Here is a 20,272-nt window from a genome sequence, read left to right on the forward strand (position 1 = left end):
AATTTAAAGAATAAATTGGGTAGACCAGGACTGTGTCACAAATTTGTGGTATAACTCACAGGAATTAACCCTGCGCCTTGAATCCAGTAGGAGCACAATAAATGTTCTTTGAGTGAATGAAGGGGTGGATGAATGACTAGGGATTTTTTTCAGGTTTGGCTACATAAGTAATCTAGACTATTATTTATGTTTCTATGATATTTTCATGTCTGCCTTCTCCGTGGATATCACTTCATTCTTTCTGTCAGACTCTAGGTCAGAGAATAAGAAATTAAAGTTGTAAGTTACTTTTTATTAACAATTTTTTTACTACAAAATGGTGATAATAGTAGCATTCATGTCATGATTATTGTGAAGTTCACGAGAGTTAGTATTTTATAAAGTGCTTAGAACGGTATTTGCCACATGATTAGTTCTCAGGGGTTAGTATGTTGTTGGTGTTCGTTAAAGCAAATACAAATTTCAACCTCTCAGTATACGTATTAATAAAAATAAGAATTGTTCTAGAATTAATTTATGCATTAATTTTGTCAAAGAGGTGTTATAAGTTGACATCCCATGGTAAGGTAAGCAAATAATATCAATATATTTACTGACAGATGTGTATTTATCCTTAGGCTAATGAGTTAAACAGCTATGATAAACCTACATATTTCACATCTGCAATATATGTATGATGAGAATGTGCTGGGCTCCTGAAGATCCCACATTTAATATTCGCTACATTAAGGAAACATTAAACATTCATGGCCCATCATGATACTCACTAACCTTTGTTTATTTCCATTCAACCTTAGTAGTTATCGTCTCTGCTTCTACTTTGCTGCTAATTGGGGTTTTATATGTTGTGAGTTTTTAAATTAAATTTTTTCTTATTACAAAAAATCAGTGCATATAATTGTAGAAAACATTACAAAATAAAGATAAACACAATGAATAATATTTAAATACCCCTTTGACCTCACTATCTAGAGATAACTAATGTTGACATTTTTGCACATATCGTTCTAGATTTTTCTCTCGTTCACTCCAACTCTAGAGAGAGATCATAGAGCATGCACTGCTTTTTCATTTAACAAGGATTTGACAAGATCCAACAGTGTTTGTTTAGTGACCCCATCTTTACAAATCCTCATCATTTGCTGTAAAGTGTTATCCCAAACTCAAAGTGGAGAACGTTGGGGAGATTAGAGAAGAAGATGGCAGGCCAGGTAATTTGGAAACTCTTTAGTGTCTACTGATATGCCTCTTGAGCTTCCTAACCCTAGGTCTGGGAAAATTACCAACAGTCACATTAACTTTGGGGATAATGTCCAGAATAAAGCTCTAAGGGCCCCCAGATTTCTGTATCTTTTGGATTAGTTATGCAATAAAGTAGATTTGACTGTATTGCTTATTCCTAGATCATAAGAACTCAGAGCTCATCTTGTTAGAGCCAACCTTGCAAAATTACTGTTGTGGAGAAACAGAAATCATATGTACATTTTGCTTACACTAATATAAATTAATTTAGAGGCAGTCCCAGCTACAATGCCACCAACCATAACAAAAAGTGATATACTATTAGTAGTATTCTACATTAAGGTAATATTTCTGAAAGGATACTAGGCAGAATTCATAAAAATTTTGAATGATATGTCTATGTCTAAGGTTATATTTCCTGTACAAGTAAAAGTTCACAGAGATATTTGTACAAGGGTGATTGATTCATAAATAGTTTGTAACGGGAAGAAAATCAAAGCCTCCTAAATGTCCAGTAGTATAGAACTGCATATAAATTTTGACATATTCATATTTTTGAATACCATATATTTGCTGAAAAGTTAAATGGCTTTGTGCTGACAATCTCTGAGACATACTGCAAAGCAAAACAAACGTGGAATGGAACAATGTGCCATTTCTGTCCATTCCTGTGAAAGAAACATAAAAGAGATCACGTATACATTTTCAGGAAGGATACATAAGAAAGAGCTAACAGTGTCTACATATATGATGAGGGAATAAAAAGAAGAGGATGTTTAAAGTTCATGTAATAACTTTTTAAACTTTTTCAGATAGATATGTCTTTATTTTTATTGAAATAAATGAAAATAATTTGAATAGAGCTAAACAGAAAAAGATTTGTGGAATATAATTCAAATTAGTAATAGGATATGGGATAATAGAGAATTTTTGCTTTCTGCTTTCCCTATGACTGCATTATCTGAACTGTTTACAGTGAGCATATACTATTTTTAGAATTATAAAAATGTATTGAATTTTAAAAGGGGACAGTATGAAGTGGTGATTGATAATATATGCTTCTGAATTATACTGCCACGGTTTAAATCTTGTGAATATAGGTGAGTGATTTTATTTTTTTTCTAACAATAAAAGTGCTTAAATCATCAGAGATGCTAAGTGAAGCAGACATGTTATTTTTATCTAAAAACCTAAGGGAAAAACTTTATGTACAGAGCAACTTCATGTGCAACATTAATTAAAAACTAATATCAATGTCAAGTAAAGGTCAGCTGAAGGAAGTAGATCATATTATTAGAAATACATTGATATCTATGTCTGAAATCCTTACTGTATCATTTTAAATATGTCTGCTCTTAAATTTTCAGTGATTAATCATTTTACTCTCATGTGTAAACTGGCTATAATCTTATTTTTCTAAGCATAACGTGGATTCAGAAAGGATTGGTGTTTGCAGAGAGAATGCATAGTTGACTTTATTGCTTAAAGTATTCACAATGGGGAAAAAAGCTGTCTTAAGCCATGTAGTCCAGAAGTTGCTCATTATCTGCTAATAGCTCTATTTTAATGATTCACTTATGTGCACCTGCCACAAGATAGTATCATTATCAAAGAACAGTTAACTCTTTTTGTTCAAATTATTTTTATTTATTTATTTATTTATTTATTTATTTATTTATTCATTTATTAGAGATAGAGTCTTGCTCTGTCACCCAGGCTGGAGTGCAGTGGCATGATCTTGGCTCACTACAACCTCTGCCTCCCAGGTTCAAGCGATTCTCCAGCCTCAGCCTCCCGAGTAGCAGGGACTACAGGCACACACAGCCATGCCCAGCTAATTTTTTGTATTTTAGTAGAGATGGGGTTTCGCCATGTGCCCAGGCTGGTCTCAAACTTCTGAGTTCAGGTAGTCTGCCCACCTCGGCCTCCCAAAGTGACCAAATTGTTACTGAGATGTGCAACCTCACAATTCCAAAGGCTCCATTACTATCATTTTGTCATTTCATATATTTTGTCATTTTCATGTGACTGTTTAATGTCATCATTGTCTTTCTTTTGGTAAGAGAGCATATACATAAATACATTCAAATGTATGTATGAAATCCCTTTCTCAGATACATATTGAACCTGCTTTGAAACAAATACTGTCCAAGACTTGTCACTCTCGACTCAAATCATGATTCATATGCTGTGGCCATTCAAAAAATTTTCCAAGGAAGATTGGAAGTCATAGATAGGTTCTTTTTATAATACTCAAATAAAACTCAGTATGGAACCAATATATCTTTCTAGTATCTTTGGAACCTACTCTATTCTGGTATCTGCCCTACTGTCATGTGCCTGCCATTTCTTTTTAGAAACATTAAGCATTACCCACCTTAGGAGGATAAATTATCATACTAAGGGACATAGCCATGTTAATAACCGCAGACTGAAACTCAGAATTATTCCAGTTTTCACAAATGGAAGATCACATATGCAAGTGATGAGAAGATTAATGCAAGAGTCCAAAGCTTTCCACAAGATAAAAAGGGTGGGCAATACACAACAATATTAAATAATTGGCCACAGGGTAGAGAATGAAGAAACCTTGAATGAGGTGAAGAACTTGAAGAGGTGAAGGGAGAAAAGTGAAGAAGAATAAAAGCAAGGGAAACCATTCCAACACACAGATTTCATTTCTGAAGCCATGTTGTTTGTATGTGAATGCTACTTTACCATTATGTCTTTGGATAAATTATACCAATTTGTGAAATTTTATTTTTTCCATAAGTAAAATGAGGTTTATCACATCAGAGAATTTTCCCACAGGGATATTATGAAGCTTAAATGTGATAATACCCATAAAACACTTAGTATAATTTTTGGTATACTGAAGGCACACAAAAAAAATTAACTACTGTTACTATAAAATAATAAAATACACTAATAGGCTACTAAATGGAATAGAAGAATCCAAGGGTATATGAAATTTGGGGATTTGTGAAAGCAGGTAATTTGTGCCAGAAAAATTTGTCAGGAACAGTTTGTGTGATTTTAAGCGTAAGGCTAGTTATAAGTAATAGGAATGTAGAGAGAGGAAGGTGGAAAAGAAGATTTATATACAGTGGTTCAAGATCTTTTTTTATCCTCCTAAACTCTAAGAGCATCAGAGGTATCCCCATTAGTTCCTTGCCAAGACAGTCATGTCAAAACAGAGCTATATGGGTCTTGGGATAGGAGTTCCCCAAGGGTTTACATAACTTGAAGCCCTGTACCCAAGATGATACTGAACTGCATGCGTACCACCCCTTCAGAGTCACTGACAAAATTGCATAAAGAATTCAACCAATGAGAAAAGAGATAGACAGATAAGGCCAGAGCCTCTTCAATAGCAGAGATTAAACCAGTGCTAGGTTCTGAGCTTTGGGTTAGAGTTGCATAAAGCCCTCCTCTTTCAAGTTGGGGCTGGGTCAGGGTTTGGAAAGGATCTGATGGGACCAGATCATCACAAAAATGAGGACAGGAGGGATACAGAGACTGAATACCACTAAGTTGTCATGTTGTGTGACCCAATGTAGTGAGACTATTGATAGAATAGAAGCAATGGATTTTTTTAAATGTATTCAAGTTCCTAAAGAGCTGTCCCTTTCTGTGCTTAATGTCTCCTTTTCAGCAAGTCACATTTTACTTGGTAGCCCAGAGAGATAACAAAACCCCTCTTCCTAAATATTTATCTGATCTACTTAGTGTAAAAGCCTGTATTCTAAATGGAATTCCATTACGGCATCTGTAACTCCTGAAGAAAGGGCACTTTGAGTTTCTCCTTCCAATTAAGTTGTTCCCTATAAAGATGCAAATTGGTGTGTTAACAGCAATAACCTGACACCTGTTGAAAACCAACAAGGTGGCAAAACACCCATAATTTCTGACTTCCACTGAGTTAATTGCTTAGTTGTCTTTCCTTGTCAAGAACTCCCATACATTAAGGAAATGCATTGGCCTTATAGCCATTAAATCTGAATAACAGATTCCATGTTTGTTAAAAGAATTAAAGAGCTCATTTGTTCTCATGTTTATCAGTAAACTTGTCTACAGAGGGGTGCCTTATCAAAGTGATTTATGTTTTTGCTCCCTAAGACTGTTGTGGCTGTGAATAAAAAGATTTACTTCATGGAACTTTAGAGATTCTTTGGAATTAGAACATACATCAACTCTTTTATAAACCGTTGTCTTCATGTGAAAACTTTGTTATAAAAGGTGTGTATGAAATCATTCACATTTTACAGAATTCCATCAAGATCTAAACTTGAAGTTATTTATTTATATATTTTATTTTAAGTACTAGGGTACATGTGCACAATGTACAGGTTTGTTACATATGTATACATGTGCCATGTTGGTGTACTGCACCCATTAACTCATCATTTATATGAGGTATTTCTCCTAATGCTCTCCCTCACCCCTCCCCTCACCCCATGATAGGCCCTGGTGTGTGATGTTCCCCTTCCTGTGTCCAAGTGTTCTCATTGTTCAATTCTCACCTATGAGTGAGAACATGTGCTGTTTGATCTTTTGTCCTTGTGATAGTTTGCTGAGAATGATGGTTTCCAGCTGCATCCATGACCCTACAAAGGACATGAACTCATCCTTTTTTATGGCTGCATAGTATTCCATGGTGTATATGTGCCACATTTTCTTAATCCAGTCTGTCATTGATGGATATTTGGGTTGGTTTCAAGTCTTTGCTATTGTGAATAGTGCCACAGTAAACATATGTGTGCATGTTTCTTTATAGCAGCATGATTTATAATCCTTTGGGTATATACCCAGTAATGGGATGACTGGGTCAAATGGTATTTCTAATTCTAGATCCTTGAGGAATCACCACACTGTCTTCCACAATGGTTGAACTAGTTTACAGTCCTACCAACAGTGTAAAAGTGTTCCTGTTTCTCTACGTCCTCTCCAGCACCTGTTGTTTCCTGACATTTCAATTATTGCCATTCTAACTGGTGTGAGATGAAATCTCATTGTGGTTTTGATTTGCATTTCTCTGATGGCAGTGATGATGAGCATTTTTTCATGTGTCTGTTGGCTGCATAAATATCTTCTTTTGAGAAGTGTCTGTTCATATTGTTTGCCCACTTTTTGATGGGGTTGTTTGTTTTTTTCTTGTAAATTTGTTTGAGTTCTTTGTAGATTCTGGATATTAGCCCTTTGTCAGATGAGTAGATTGCAAAAATTTTCTCCCAATCGGTAGGTTGCCTGTTCACTCTGTAGGTAGTTTCTTTTGCTGTACAGAAGCTCTTTAGTTTAATTAGATCCTATTTGTCAATTTTGGCTTTTTTTGCCATTGCTTTTGGTGTTTGAGACATGAAGTCCTTGCCCATGCATATGTCCTGAATGGTATTGCCTAGGTTTTGTTCTAGGGTTTTTATGGTTTTATGTCTAACATTTAAGTCTTTAATCCATCTTGAATTAATTTTTGTATAAGGTGTAAGGAAGGGATCCAGTTTCAGCTTTCTACATATAGCTAGCCAATTTTCCCAGCACAATTTATGAAATAGGGAATCCTTTCCCCATTTCTTGTTTTTGTCAGGTTTGTCAAATATCACATGGTTGTAGATGTGTAGTATTATTTCTGAGGGCTCTGTTCTGTTCCATTGGTCTATATCTCTGTTTTGGTACCGGTTCCCAAGCACTCCTCAGCCAATGTAAAATAACAAAAATTATAACAAACTGTCTCTCAGACCACAGTGCAATCAAACTAGAACTCAGGATTAAGAAACACACTGAAATCCACTCAACTGCATGGAAAGTGAACAACCTGCTCCTGAATGACTACTGGGTACATAACAAAGTGAAGGCAGAAAGAAACCAATGAGAACAAAGACACAATGTATCAGAGTCTCTGAGACACATTTAAAGCAGTACCTAGAGGGAAATTTATAGCACTAACTGCCCACAAGAGAAAGCAGGAAAGATCTAAAATTGACACCCTAACATCACAATTAAAAGAACTAGAGAAGGAAGAGCAAACACTTTCAAAAGCTAGCAGAAGACAAGAAATAATTAAGATCAAGCAGAACTGAAGGAGATAGAGGCACAAAAAAACGCTTCAAAAAATCAATGAATCCAGGAGCTGTTTGTTTTTGAAAAGATCAACAAAATTGATAGACCGCTAGCAAGACTAATAAAGAAAAGAGAGACGAATCAAATAGACACAATAAAAAATTATAAGGGGTTATCACCACCAATCCCACAGAAATACAAACTGCCCTCAAAGAATACTATAACCACCTCTACACAAATAAACTAGAAAATCTAGAAGAAATGGATAAATTCCTGGACACATACACCCTTCCAAGACTAAACCAGGAAGAAGTTGAATCCCTGAATAGACCAATAACAGGCCCTGAAATTGAGGTAATAATTAATAGCCTACCAACCAAAAAAAGTCCAGGACCAGACAGATTCACAGCTGAATTCTACCAGAGGCACAAGGAGGAGCTGGTGCCATTCCTTCTGAAACTATTCCAATTAATAGAAAAAGAGGGAATCCTCCCTAACTCATTTTATGAGGCCAGCATCATCCTGATACCAAACTCTGGAAGAGACACAACCAAAAAAGAGAATTTTAGACCAATATCCCTGATGAACATCGATGCAAAAATCCTCAATAAAATACTAGCAAACCGAATCCAGCAGCACATCAAAAAGCTTATCCACCATGATCAAGTGGGCTTCATCCCTGGGATGCAAGGCTGGTTCAACATTCGCAAATCAATAAATGTAATCCAGCATATAAACAGAACCAAAGACAAGAACCACATGATTATCTCGATAGATGCAGAAAAGGCCTTTGACAAAATTCAACGACACTTCATGCTAAAAACTCTCAATAAATTCAGTATTGATGGAACATATCTCAAAATAATAAGAGCTATTTATGACCAACCCACAGCCAATATCATACTGAATGGGCAAAAACTGGAAGTATTTCCTTTGAAAACTGGCACAAGACAGGAATGCCCTCTCTCACCACTCCTATTCAACATAGTGTTGGAAGTTCTGGCCAGGACAATCAGGCAGGAGAAAGAAATAAAGTGTATTCAATTAGGAAAAGGGGAAGTCAAATTGTCCCTGTTTTCAGATGACATGACTGTATATCTAAAGAACCCCATCGTCTCAGCCCAAAATCTCCTTAAGCTGATAAGCAACTTCAGCAAAGTCTCAGTATACAAAATCAATGTGCAAAAATCACAAGCATTCTTATATACCAATAACAGACAGAGAGCCAAATCATGAGTGAAATCCCATTTACAATTGCTTCAAAGAGAATAAAATACCTAGGAATCCAACTCACAAAGGATATGAAGGACCTTTCCAAGGAGAACTACAAACCACTGCTCAACGAAATAAAAAAGGACACAAACAAATGGAAGAACATTCCATGCTCATGAATAGGAAGAATCAATATCATGAAAATGGCCATACTGCCCAAGGTAATTTATAGATTCAATGCCATCCCCATCAAGCTACCAATGACTTTCTTCACAGAATTGGAAAAAACTACTTTAAAATTCACATGGAACCAAAAAAGAGCCCGCGTTGCCAAGAAAATCCTAAGCCAAAAGAACAAAGCTGGAGGTATCACACTACCTGACTTCCAAACTATACTACAAGGCTACAGTAACTAAACCTGACTTTTAAAATATGACTTCTATTCTAAATTTAACTAGCTGTTTATTGACTATTTTCAGTTGAAAGATTACCACTTTCAATTTTGATGATGTCTCTGTATTTGCCAACCACCAAATAGATAAGCATATACAGTCAAGTTTGGTGACATGGTTTATAATGTTATGCAATCAGGCGACTTAAAACATCCTGGCAATAAATAGTTGTGGCTACAGTATAAGGTAAATTTTCTCAACAGGAAAAGATACTTGTTTGGCTTTTACATGCTGTAATTTGAAACTAAGACATTCTACTGCTGTGTTAAATTATGACTTTTTAAACAAGATATAATTAAAGCATGAAATTAGGCTTTGCAATTTTTTTTCTCTAATTTTAACATTACATACCTTTCTGCCTGAAAAATTGATATAACAGTTTAGTGATTAGCAAAATGTTCTGTTCTTCTTTTAGGTGACTTTGCTTATTAAGTGATCAAGTTAACCAATTTGTGTTTGACTTGTTTCTCTTGGAGGTTATTTTTATATGTGACTGACCAGATTTATGCTTAGAAAAGTAAGAATTCACAATCTAAGATCTAAATGAGAAGATTCTATATAATGTCTACAGCTGGACAAGGCACTGAATTTCATCTTTTTTGTAGCACTTGATTGTTTTTATAAAGTCGGTGTGAGTTTGTGTTCTTGACAGAGATTGATGGACTAACTGTTGCCATCATGATGTGCTACATTATTTATATACGGCAGCCAAATTCAATCTTTTAGTTTGTCCTCTGCTGTCAACTGAAGCACTGCAATCTTCTCTGAAAGAACAATTTTCTGGGTTTGTAATTGTTGCATAATTATAAAAATGTATATTCTAAAATCATAAGGTTTAGTAAGCTATATTGTGCATTTTTCAACAAACATAAAGTGGTCAGGTGTCACTCCTTTGCTATCGACCCTCACTACATCTATCTGGTAAAAACCACAAGCCTGGATCCATCATCTGCTGTGTGCCTGCACTATCTCAGCTGTACACAATGGGGTACATGTTGACATTATCAATTCTTATTTGGTCCTTCAGTACTTTTCCTCCATCATTTTTCTATGTTTTCCCAAACAACAGCCTTCTATTTACTACAGGCGCATTTTACCTTCTATCCTTCTCAAACTTCTGATCCTATCACTTTCTCAGCAGCCTACTACACAGAAAACTTCAAATGGGAACTCCTTCAATTTGTTTGTTTGTTTGGAGACATAGTCTGGCTCTACCGCCCTGGCTGGAGTGCAGATGCACAATCTCGGCTCACTGCAACCTCCACCTCTTGGATTCAAGGGATTCTCATGCCTCAGCCTCCCGAGTAGCTGGGACTATGGGTGCGCACAGCACCACGCCTGGCTAATTTTTGCATTCTTAGTATGTCTCTAACCCAACAGGGTTTCACCATATTGCCAAGGCTGGTCTCGAACCCCTGGTTTCAAATGATCTGCCCACCTCACCTTCCCAATGTGCTAGGATTACAGGCATGAGCCATCATTCCTGGCCAAAACTCCTTCAATTTGTGTCATCCAGGCTCAAACTTCCTGGTACATCTTACTCTTTGAGTCAAAGCTGAACCCTTCCACATGTACTCTGAGGCTCATTCATCTTATTTTTACACATGTCCTCACCCGTCTGATTATTCCTTCTCTCCTGTTATCTTTAACCTCTTCTTTCTAGTAGTTACTTCTATCAGCATGTACATCATCAGGTTTCTGATGTTTTAAATATATTTCCAAAATGTGTCCCACTGGATTTCTATAGGTATTTGACTAACATTTATTGAGCGCTTTTTATGGCAGGAACTTCACTAAACTTGTAACCTGCATTATAACATTTAATCTTTACCCACTACCATTTTTTGAAAAAGCAAACAATGGTTTAGAGACACAGAATAATTAGAGAGTAGCAGAGTAGGATGCCAACTCTGCCCCCCTGATTTTCTTAAATCACGGTGGTATATCCCACATAATACACTGCCATGCTTTCATCTAACTCTTGAAAGAATTGCATCATTACTTCTAATACCCCTATCCCTTTGACTCTTTAACCTAATGCAGGCTGGCACTGATGCCTACCACTCCTGTGGATGTGCCTTCATCTAGGTCATCAAGGAACATCACCTTTTCTAAAGCAAGACAATACTTCTTATCCCTTAGCTAAACTGAACCCACAGAACTATGCAACGCTGGTGCTCACTCTGGTCTCTGATTAAAGGTCACTTGCTCTCAGAAGGCTTCTTGACTCACAGTTCTGAGTTTGGTGTCCCTCTCTAATGCTTTCTTGGACTTAACAAGCAGCGGTAACTACTTATCAACTTATTTGTGTATTTTTGTGAGAGTCTTTGAGAACACGAATTTGTCTATCATGGACCCCATAATATGTGCAGCAGTTATGACTTTTAGTGGCATATAGATGGGCTTCAGTTAATATTCAGTAAATAATAACTAATGACTGGATGGATATTCTTCATAGGTAGAAATCATATAGTCAAAAACGCTTGGGACCAGGGGCGCAGTGGCTCACGCCTGTAATCCTAGCACTTTAGGAGGCCAAGACGGGCAGATTGTCTGAGCTCAGGGGTTCAAGACCAGGCTGTACAACACAGTGAAACCCCATATCTACTAAACTACAAAAGATTAGCTGGGCATAAAGGCACATACCTGAAAACCCAGCTAGTCAGGAGGCTGAGGCATGAGAATGGCCTGACTTGGGAGGTGGAGGTTGCAGTGAGCCGAGATCATGCTACTGCACTCTAGCTTGGGTGATAGAGTGAGACTTCATCTAAAAAAAAAAAAAAAAAAAAAAAAAAAAAAAAATCCCAAAAAGCAATCAACCTTGAGAAATGTAGTTTATGGTTGAATTTCCTGGTTATTTACAAAATTTTCCCTACTTATTTTGTAAGGAATACACATTAGTAGGGAATGCATGTTAATATTAAATAGTAGCTATTCTATTCTCCCTAATGTAGTGAGTGCCCTTATTTATGATTTGCCGATTGTAGCTTCCTGCAAATGATTTTTTTCTTAACTCAGTGCATTAACAAAGAAACGTGGTCACATAAATACCTTCCTCATTTGCCTTTCTCCCGATCAAAGGCAGGAAAATACAAACTAACTTCCAAACTTTCTCTTTAATTCCTTTCTTTTCTTCCTTGGTTTCTCCTATTCCTTTGTCCTTTTTCTTGAATAAATTGAGATATTTGGATTAGCTTTAAGGAAATGTGGAGGGCTGGGAATCACCCCCAGATATTCTGATTTCACTGGACTGGGCGTAAGATATTTGAAAAGCCTCTCCCTATCCTGTGATTTTAATATGCAGTAAAGTCTGAGAACCACTGTATTAGATCATTTCGAATGTCCCTTTCAATTCTAGAAACTGTAGGTTCTGTTATTTTAAGGGACTCTCCAGAGTTTTTTAAACTAAAAAATATGCGAAAAGATTTTGTTTTTCAAAATGTTAGAGCCCAAAACATTTTTGTCTTTATATCCAGTATAGACCTTGATTGAAGCCTTATGTCATCAGCTGTGAAATTCAAATAGTCAACACTGAACAGAAGATTTTCTCCTTATTTTGTTCAGTCCAATATGCCCTTAGCATTTGAAAACCTAACTAAAAAGAAAAATGTCTTAAAAATAGTGAGGCAAACCACTGAATAACATCTAAGAGATGTTCTGCTTTAAATTACCATTAATGTGGTTTTGAGTGAGTCTAAGTCTAAGAGGTTTCTTTGTTCATTTACTTGACTTGTGTCCTCCGTGGTTATTTTTGGACTCTGTGGACACTGAGGTGGAGATGGATGGTCTTTTATTGCAAGGATGCCTAATGATTTATCAATAAAATGGCAGATTGTATCAATGAAGATACAATTATTACTATTGACATTTGTATCTTATTTCCCTCTCTACACTTCCAAATTGCAAGGTGGTCTGCAATAATAACTAGAATTTATTTTAAAAGTACATATGAAGGTAAGAATCAGATTGCACCTTCTTAACACATATATTTGAAATTAAAATTTGCCACACTCATAAGCTTCAATTGTGAGAGAAGGCTTTAAATTAAAACCTATGCATCAAACTCATTAGAATGTTCAACAAGTGAAATATCAATATTCAACACAAATTGTCTCTAAAGAGGCACAAAAGTAAACTGTGAGGCTATTGTTGATTTTTAAAAAATGACATTTATTTAGTTCCACACAATTTCATAGGCAGTAAGTCATAAGGGTGCTAACATTTTCTGAGTTTTACCAATTTGAGTATGCAAATGCTCATGAACTTTATCTAATTTTAACTAGAATTATTATTCACTTGTGTACTAGAATTGGTTCATTTTGTCAAATGTTCTGTTTATATATTGGTTCAAAACTCTGATTTCTACAATAGGAGGCAAAACCTTTATTTTCTTTCAGTTTTTAAGTGAAATGATAGTACAGTTCAATGGGAAAGCAATAGATTGAAGATGAGGTTGTAACGCACAGAGCTGCATTGTCACAGATGCAAAACATGAATTTAAATGGTGTCTGCATTTTACCTTTTCACATGTAAGTATGTATTGCAATGTCCTTCACATTTAGTTTGTTGAGATATTGAAGAAATTAAATAATGTCTTGTGTTAGTGAGGTAACATTCTATAGTGATATATTACTACTTTTTTGCTTTTACTTCTATATCTGTACACAAATTTGTTTACAGAAATGGAGAGAGGGCAGGGATGATGGTGCAGACGTATTCTAGGTGGCTGCCAGCACTTTGAAAAGAGCAGAAAAAAATGGAGAAGCATGCGTTCATCTTAATAAATTATTAGGATATTTATATAACTGTCAATACATAAATACATTAACAGTACTATGTAAATACATTAATATGTAAGAAAGATTTCAACATATAAATTCATAAGTACATTAGCCAGTAAATATTAATACAATAGCATATGTTCAGTAAATGTTTACTGCATATAAAGAATAAACTTAGTAGAATTGCCCTTGATTACCAGGAACACAGAGGATCAAATGTTGGGCTTTAAATTATCAATCAGTTTCTATTAAAAATGTGTGGGTGGCAATAAACATTTATTGAGAGTTTTCCCCCTGTCTTCCTTTCTGTTCCTGAAATCATCTCTGTCTTACCTGTCATGAGGGCTGACCACTTGCTGTTCCCTATGCCTAGAATGCTCTTCCTTAGACTTTAACATCACTGACTCTAGTTTATCCTTGAATGTGCAGCTCATGTGAAGGCCTTGCTTCACTGTCATAAATAACCAGTTTTACTTGTTGTTTTTCTCATCAGCCTGTTTCTCCCTCCTCTCATGGCTTTTATTACAGTGAGTGCTACCTTATTTATTTGTGGCATATGAATATGTGATAAATGATTCAGTAATTATCTGATATGTCTACTGGAGACAAACACGAACATATAAAGAATCCTGAACACATAAACTGTCCAAGAGTTTAACTATCCGTGAACAAAATCAGCTGCCCTTTCGACCTGATTCTCAGTAGTACCATTATAGAATTTTCTTCTTTGTATGGCATGAGAAGTTGTATAATTATACACTAAGCTCACAGAAAATGCACAAGCACAATCATAAAGGTACCTATTTTAGGCTTTTAGGGTTTTTTTAAACCATTGTCTTCTGCAGTACCAAATAGTATTTTATAGGTGCTCACACACTTTGCTGTTGAGGTTAAAAGGTCATGGATTGCAAATGGGTAATGAAGTAAAATAAGATAGTCCCTAAATCACCTTGAACAAGAGGTGACAGGCAACAGGTAGGAGGTCAGTGAGAAAAATGAAGCCAACACTGATTTCATGCAGAACATGCAGTCCGATCAGAACTCTGGAGAGTGGGTGGAAAGAGCAGGCAAACAGTAAGTTAAATTTAGCCTGCAATGATTTCTTACCCCTGGGAAAAATAATTGCTTTATTCTGTTGCCAAAAGGCAAATCGGCATCAGCTTAATTTGCCTGAATCTGCCATAAACTGCAGATGGAACCATAAAACATGGTTAAAATGAAACTAAACACATCTGTCCTAATCTAAAGCAGTTGAGGCCAGCCGGCCAAGAAACATCAAGGTATAATGCTACACACATTACAATATGCAGAAGTATATTTTAGGAGCCTGCTGACAGTGGGATAAAGAACTGTGAAATCTTGTATTACCCTGTTTTCCTTTCCTTAGCCTAACCTCTTCTACTGGTCGTCATTGCAGTTTTAAAAGACTTTACCAGGCCGGGCGCAGTGGCTCACGCCTGTAATCTCAGCACTGTGGGAGGCCAAGGTGGGTGGATCACAAGGTCAGGAGATGGAGACCATCCTGGCTAACACGGTGAAACCCCGTCTCTACTAAAAATACAAAAAATTAGCCGGGCGTGGTGGCGGGCGCGTGTAGTCCCAGCTACTCCGGAGGCTGAGGCAGGAGAATGGCGTGAACCCGGGAGGCGGAGCTTGCAGTGAACCAAGATGGCGCCACTGCACAGAGCAAGACTCCATCTCAAAAAAAAAAAAAAAAAAGAAAACCAACCAACAAACTCTACCAACATATCCACTGGGAAACAAAGAGAAAAAATTGTTTATTTAAAGGCTGAGAACCTATTGCATTTTAGTCAGAATTTCTTACCTGAGGTGCTACTACCTTGGATAAACTGACATAACAGAGGATCAGAAGTCCGTACTGTGTATTTTAATTAGATGTGAAATTCTAGCCAAGAGAGAGTTTGTTTTCACTTATCAACCCACATCTGTACTAACTGCTGGGATTATGGCTGAATAGAGGAAATAGCCTGAGATATGATGGTTTTAACCTAAGTAACCATATAACTCATTCAAATCAGGACATATTTGAGGTGAGAGGGGATTGTGGGTACCCATGGAGGTGTACAACTCTAATCCTTCTTTAAGAAAGAATGTGCTGTCCAACTGCAAGTATGTAGTTAGCTGGCAGTCTCCTGCAGAACTTTCAGGACCTACTTGAGCCTTAGACCCTCAATCTACCTGGATTGCCCTAGTGCCTGTCATTCCTGACCTAGGGGAAATCCTTCCCACAATAATCTTTGCTCTGGAGCTCCCTGTGTAATTGGCTAAGACTCTTTCAAATCTGCATTATAGACTGAGGCTCTCCGTGGTCAATCCTGCCCCGACCATCCGCACCCTCATGTCTTCCATTTATCTTTATTGGTGTCATACTTATGTCGCAAGTTGAAGCTTTTCCTGCTAGTTTCTGCTTCCTCCTCATTTTGTCATTCGCAGACATTATTTCTCAATAAACTTGTTACACTCATCTTCATCTTAGCATCTCCCTGATCAGATGCCATCTGATAAAAGCATCACTAATGATTATGTAAAGAGAAACAGATTTTAAACAAAATCTATAGTAACCCTAATTATGTTTGTTGTTTTTCCTCTACTTTGTCCAAGATCAAAACTTTGATTTTTGTTGCCACTGTCCACCCAACACAGTTACATGTGGGACCCTTATTAATTTCAGGAAGACTTTGACATGGCAGACCCCAGTTTAATAAACTGAACATTTATACCGGGGTACAATGGGCCAAGCGTTAACTTCTTTCTTTTAATGAAGAATCTTATATCTTTTCCTCACTTACTTGTTGGTGTGCCTAAGGACCTCTCCTGTCTTTATTTCTCTCTGCTCTCATACCCTCCATTCTGTTCCCCTGCATTCCCTTAATACACTCAGTGAAATGTAGTATTAACGTTCACACTTAGCAACCCATATTTAAGCAGAGACTCTAGTTCTACATCTACTTATATAATAGCTTAATCGGACATTTTCATTTTAGATCTTCTGCAGACTTTTCAAATACGATGATACCTCTAAAACTAAATCCATTATATTTCCTTATAAAGGATGGCTACTCAATCGTATAGGCAAGAGTTCTGGAAATCAACCGAAATATCTTGATCAACCCCTGGATCAATTTGGTCAAATTGTCATCTTGATTCTACCTTGTACATATTTCTCCAATCTATTACCTCTTTTCTCCCATTCAAAAGATAGTATGTTAATGAAGGAAATAAGATGAAAATTTTATAGTGTATTAGAAATATGTTTCCATAAGCAAAAAAGAACAAAAATTATAAGGATAAGAGAGAAAAACATGTCAGCTAAACAACAGTTGGCATCGCTAAGATATAATGAGACTTGAACAAATAGTCCTCTCTCATTTTGACCACAGAAGCATGATATGACTGGCCCACACATGCCTGGTAGAAAATTGACTCGATTTAGCATTATCATCTAGAGAGGGCAGCACAAGTGCCATGAAAGATTTCTCAAGGCACCAGAAAGGATTCTTAAGGCACTCTACATAATGCTGGGATAATCAAAGGGACCTCCTTTGGCCCTGGGTATATCAGGACTGTAGGCCTACCTCAGTTACTACCTGATGCAAGAACTTGGTTATAGGACAGAGTGGGATCTGAAAGAAGGGTTCTTATTTTTAGGTAAATATGTAAATATGAGACTGTGTGCTTACATTGATTATTCCACATAGGTGAATGGGTCTTAATTTGGGGGAACTTTTTTTCTTGTTTCATTACCTGGTATTTATTAACTAGATTTGATATTAAATGATACCTACTTTGATTTCCCTATCTGTAGCCACCTCTATGAAGGGTCAAGAGAATCTTCATCATTTTTTTTTTTTTTGAGACTACTTCAAACAATAAATTCATTTCCCTTTTTCCCTCAGCCCAACCTCCTCCATCTGATTCAACACATTGCTGCCTTAGTGATTGTTCCAAAGCACAAATGTGGTGATATACTTTCCTGTATTTCAATTTCTTTTATAATTTTCCAGTGCTTAAAGGTAAACTCCAAAATTGTTGGCACAGCATAAAAGACCTTGATTCATATGATCTTCCTACCTTTTGGACCTCATCATTTTGTATTTCTCATACATATTTATATTCTAGCTACAGTGATCTACCTGAACTTCCTGGAATGAAACTTGGTCTTTTACCTTTAAGTGTGTAAAGGTAATATTACACACTTAATATTAATATTTGCCTGTAATATTAAGCATATGCTCTCTGTAATATTTGCCTGTAATATTAAGCATATGCTCTTTCCTCTTCATCACCTGATAGCACTGAATCTCCTTAAAAATCTCCACTGGTCCCACAGTTTGGATCATGTATACCAATTGCAGGTGTTACTACTGTGTAGTATAATTGTAATTGTTACTACATTTTTATCTCTCCCACTAAGCTCCATAGTCTGTTATTTAGTTTGGTATATACCACACTTACCTCAGTGTCTACTATGCAGTAGGTACTCAAGGAGTAGAAGGACAGATAGACAAATTGATAGACAAATGGAAGGATAACTAGCTAGCTATATGTGTGGATGGATAGATGGATGGATGGATGGATGGATGGATGGATGGATGGATGGATAGATAGATAGATAGATAGATAGATAGATAGATAGATAGATGGATGATAGGTATATAAATGATAGCAAGTCTACTGAAATATCTTTATCAGTCATCAACCACCCCATTCAAAATACTGCCAGGATTGTCTTCTTAATTTAGATCTGACCATGTCCAAACTTTAAAATACATGTTAAAAATGTTAAACACTCTCATTGATTCCTTATCTTAAAAATTACAATGCCACTTTTTAATACTCCCTGATCTAACATATTTATACTTTCTTAGCCATTCCAGATTAAATGCTGCATAGTCCAGCCACGCTAAATTCTTTGGTATTCCCCAAACATTCATTCATTCATTTTATGACTCTCTTTTCTAAGATCTGCTCCAGTGCTTATGTACTGTTTTAGTCTATCATCTTAGTGTGGCTAATGACTTGGTTTATATTTGACAGAAATCACAACCTGAATTTTCATTTTTCAAATATTTTTAAAGTGCTTCATCTGGAGAAGAGATTAAATAATTCTCATGTGAAAAACCTTACAGAGAATAACGTAACTAAGAAATACAATCTAGTAGGAAGTTGGTGCCCAGATGCTTTTTTATTTTGAAAAATCCCATACTCCTTGAGTCCAGGAGGTGGCACTTTCACCTACAAAGCTCCCTGTAAAACTGTATGCGTTTTTGTGCATCTGATTGAAATCCTCTGTGCAATAGAGCCACACCCATGATTCTGTCTGAAGTCTGCTTTTTTACTCCAGACTTAATCAGTGCTACTTTGAGTATGTCAGTCTTCTCAGGGACAATCCTTAAGGTCTCTGGAAGCCCTTTTATTTAGCTGAGAAGATCTTTCAGGCTCCATCTGAATTATTTGAAATGTTTTCACACGGAGGTTTATAGCCACATCCTTGATTTGATATTTATGTTGGGCCATGTCTTTCTGACATTCGATAATTTACCACTTTAAGGGGTGGGAGTTTAGAAACAATTGTGTTTTCTAACACAAGTCCTGGTCCTTGTATACTACTTCCCTTTACTTTTCAAAAGGACTGGTTCTTTATTTAGCTCATCTCTTTATTGTAGCACCTTATCATATGCAGGCAGTAAGAGCCAACTGATGCTTTAACAGTCTGCCTGGAAATCTCCTTACTCATATGAAAAGTTAATCACATACATATTCTACCTCCCCAGTTACCTCAGATGACAGCTTTATCAATTGTTACTTGCTACATAAAATGGGTGGCCATTTTTCTAGCTTTTCGTGGCCATGACTGCTTTTCCCGATACTGTCTGCCACCCATTGCCATAGCCAAGGCCACGCATTGTGGGGTTACCATTATGTATGTCATAACTTATTTCTCTGTAGCAGTTTCTCTCTTATCTTTCCACATTTCTTTCACCCATCTCAAGCAAGCTAGCCTGAATTCATTCACATGGCGATCACAGCACTCCAAGAGAGGAAGTAGGTATCTTCAAGTGCTTTTCAAATCTCTGTTGTCTTCAAGTCTGTTAATGACCTACTGGCCAAAGCAAGTCACATGGACAAGCCCAGATTCTAGGGATCCAGAAATAAATCCTGTCCTTTAAAGAGTTAAAGAGTAAACCGTGTGGATCTAAAGAAGGTATTTATCAGAGTAATTAATGACACCAGTCTATTACAGATATTTAAGTAGTTATTAACCAATTAGACAACATTCTCTTTACATTTTATGAAGGAACTCCAAACTGAACCAATAGCTTTCAGAGGCAGTGTTTGAATTACGCAGTTCAATTTTTACCATGTTACATAGTATTTTTTTTTTTTAGTACATGTTTGAAATGAGTCTTGCAAATCTTATGTTACCCTGACTTTTGACTTTGCCAAGGGAACATCCATAGCAAAGTAAACTAGTATGTTTCAATGCCTAAGAAGAAAAAAAAATGTCAA

At 36.4% G+C, this 20,272-nt stretch overlaps 1 protein-coding gene across 2 annotated transcripts in view; it reads left to right on the forward strand.

The window, feature by feature from the left end:
* Window positions 1–20,272, forward strand: part of EDIL3 (EGF like repeats and discoidin domains 3) — a 446,774-nt gene that overhangs the window by 119,101 nt on the left and 307,401 nt on the right. The window lies entirely within an intron of this gene.

Source organism: Chlorocebus sabaeus, chromosome 4, assembly GCF_047675955.1.
Source record: "Chlorocebus sabaeus isolate Y175 chromosome 4, mChlSab1.0.hap1, whole genome shotgun sequence".
Classification (NCBI taxonomy): Eukaryota; Metazoa; Chordata; class Mammalia; order Primates; family Cercopithecidae; genus Chlorocebus; species Chlorocebus sabaeus.